At 42.9% G+C, this 3,299-nt stretch overlaps 1 protein-coding gene across 4 annotated transcripts in view; it reads left to right on the top strand.

Annotated features, from left to right (window-relative positions):
* The first annotated feature begins 3,029 nt into the window (after positions 1–3,029).
* Positions 3,030–3,299, top strand: part of LOC105000680 (chromosome unknown open reading frame, human C6orf203) — a 9,224-nt gene continuing 8,954 nt past the window's right edge. For 2 of the 4 annotated variants that reach the window (XM_010856661.1, XM_010856659.1), the window contains exon 1: positions 3,030–3,220. The gene's annotated coding sequence lies outside the window, so the exon portion shown is untranslated. The remainder of the gene's footprint in view (positions 3,221–3,299) is intronic. The other 2 variants (XM_010856662.1, XM_010856665.1) reach the window with 2 other exon arrangements.

Here is a 3,299-nt window from a genome sequence, read left to right as displayed (position 1 = left end):
GCTAAAAGAATAAAATATAACTTAAAACTCACCTATACATAAAACTAAAAGTGCTCTGATTTAGACATCACTATATGTAAAATTAAATATTTGAGCTATATTAAAGGCTGGAGTCCAGACTTGTAAGCTCAACTCTCAGTTCAATTCTCAGTGTCTTTTCTTCTGACCTAGTGTAGCCCTATGAGGGAATGTAAATTTGGCCCTCTAGGTGGTCTAAACTAGTCAGAACTACAATGTCCCACAGCAGGGGCCAGTTTCTATGAAAAAAATTAAAAATCACAAATACGTGTGTACACACACAAAACTACTTCTTAACCTCACAGCAGTTTTAAAAATACTATTTAGCAATTTAAAGTTAAAAAAATAGTCATCTAACAAAGTGTTGATTTTTCTAAAGGCCAGCGACTAAGTTGACTTTATGTAATCCAATAGCACTGTATTCTTTTATCTCCTCCCAAAATCATGCATAATCACACAGCAGTTTTCTCAGTTGATAATAATACTGATTAACTCCTATTACTGGCAGATTTAACAATGTATCTGTAGTCTTTTACAAATGACTTAAACTAGTAAATGTAACTGTGTATCACCTGTGTAAAATGTCAACAGTATAATCTGAATTTGTTAGGGGAAGCACACTGACCGACCGCCTACCCTGGCCAGGCACCGCAGTGACTATTTGCATGAGTCGTTTTAGGACAGGAGGTCCTAGTAAGGAACACAGAACGAATAAGCCACTACCAACCAGAAAACTTTGGGAAAGGTCAAAAGGAGACAATCAGCTCCCAGAATCCTTCTTGCTGGCATCCTCTTGGCTGAACAATGCATGTACCTCTAGGAAGGACTCTGAGTCAGAATGATTGGTCTAAGACAACAGGGAAACTAACCCTATCACCATAAAACCTGAGACTGCAAGCCATGTGGCAGAGCAGTTCTCCCGGGTTCCCTTACCCTACTGCTCTCTGCCCAGGTGCCCCTTTCCAATAAAATCTTTGCTTTGTCAGTATGTGTGTCTCCCTGGACAATTCATTTCCAAATGTTAGACAAGAGCCCACTTTTGGGCCCTGGAAGGGGTCCCCCTTCCTGCAACAAATTCATATAATATATGAAGTTTTATCACTTCAGCACCAGATATAATTTGTAACTGCCTTTGCTTACTGCACAAATGCAACCAAGCAGGTTATAAATTCTTGGGAATATATGTATTTTTCTAGAGACAACATTTATAACTCTCAAAGATGTTCAAAGGGGTTGGTGATTTCAGAAAACTCAAGGCTCACAGTATTTTTAAAAGCTGTCTTCCCACACACTAAAGGCCAATTAATCTATGACAAAGGAGCTAAGAATACACAGTGGAGAAATGAGAGTCTCTTTCATAAGTGTGCTATGAAAACTGGACAGCTACAAGAAAAAGAACACAATTAGAACATTCTCTTATACCATATGCAGTAATACTCAAAATGGATTAAATCCTAAATGTAAGACCGGATACCATAAAATTCCTTGAGGAAAACACAGGCAGAACACTGTTTGACATACTTCACAGCAATTTTTTTTTTGATCCTTCTTCCAAAACAAAGGAAATAAAAAGCAAAAATAAATGAATGGGACCTAATTAAACTGAAAAGCTTTTGCACAAATGGTACTGTTAAATGGAAGAAAAATTTTCCAAATGATATAACTAAGAAGGGGTTAATACCCAACATATATAAACAGTTCATTCAACTTGACATCAAAAGACCAAACAACCTGATTTTAAAATGGAGCAGAACTGAACAGATATTTTTCCAAAGAAGAAATGTGACTGCCAGCAAGCACATGAAAATATGCTCAACACTGCTAATCACCAGAGAAAGGCAAATTAAAACGACAATGAGATACCATCAGAGATATGTCAGAATGGGTATCCTCAAAAAGAACACAAATAACAAACAATGGTGAGGACTGGAGAAAGGGAAATCCTTGTACACAGCTGGTGGGAATGTAAACTGATGCAGCCACTGTGGAAAACAGTATGGCAGATTCTCAAAAAAACTAAAAATAGAACTACCATGTGCCCCAGCAATTCTGCTCCTGGATATATATTTAAACAATATAAAACACTAATTCAACAGAAGAATGGATAAAAATGTGATGCAAGTACAATGGAAAACCACTCAGCTGCAAAAAAGAATGAAAATTTGCCATTTACAACAACATGGATGATTTGGAGGGCATTATGCTAAGTGAAATAAGTCAGAGAAAGGCAAATACTGTGTATCACTTATATGTGGAATCTAAAAAATACAACCAGGGAATATAATAAAAAGGCTGACTCACACATACAGAAGACAAACTAGCAGGATAACAGTAGAGAGAGGGAAGGGGGAGGAGCAATATAGAAATACAGGATTAAGAGACACAAACTACTCACTTTAAAATAAACTACAAGAATATTTTATAAAACAGGGGGAATACAGCAAATGAGTATAACCTTTAAAAACTGTGAATCACTATTTTGTACACCAATAATTTATGTAGTATTACGTATCAGGCTTCCCTGGTGGCTCAGACGATAAAGCGTCTGCCTGCAATGCAGGAGGCCCTTTGGTTCCAGGGGTGGGAAGATCCGCTGGAGAAGGACATGGCAACCCATTCCAGTATTCTTGCCTGGAGAATCCCATGGACAGAGGAGGCTGGCGGGCTACAGTCCACGGGGTCCCAAACAGTCGGACACGACTGAGCGACTTCACAAACACACACAAACGAGTATCAACTAGACTTCAATAAAAAATTACTTATCTAAAAAAAAAAAAACCCAAAACTCTCTTCAACCACGTGGAATCAATCACCCGGAGGTGGCTTCCGGTCCAGCTCACAGCTAATCGGTCCTCCAGGCCGCCCACACTCCCCACGCAGTCCTCCTAGATACCGCTTGCAGCAGAGGTCGCTGCGTCGCCATCACCGCGCCCCGGCGCCTCGCCCAGCCCGCTCTCAACGCGCCGGCGCCGACGGAAGGGGCGGGGCAAAGATAGGGCGGGGCCTGGAGGCAGGCGGTCTGCAAGGCCGCTGGGAGGGGGGCGGGGAGGGAGGAGCAGCGCTGACGTACAGGTAACTGCGCCCCTGCCGGGCCAGCGGTGACCCAGGCCCGCGCCCCCCTCTGTGGCTTCATCGCGCGCACGTGGGAAATACAGGAGCGGCGAGCTCCTCTCCCCTGGCTGCGCTCCCGCCAGGGCTCCGCGTGAGTGTCTCGCGTCCTGCCCCGGCCCGGCCAGCTCGGGACGCCCCGTGGACCCGGGGGGCCAAGGCTGTCCGCTCCT

The sequence above is a fragment of the Bison bison genome, unplaced genomic scaffold (genome assembly GCF_000754665.1).
Source record: "Bison bison bison isolate TAMUID 2011002044 unplaced genomic scaffold, Bison_UMD1.0 scf7180017864373, whole genome shotgun sequence".
NCBI lineage: Eukaryota > Metazoa > Chordata > Mammalia > Artiodactyla > Bovidae > Bison > Bison bison.
Note: the sequence above shows the minus strand (reverse complement) of the source record. Positions and strands in the feature narration are given on the sequence as shown.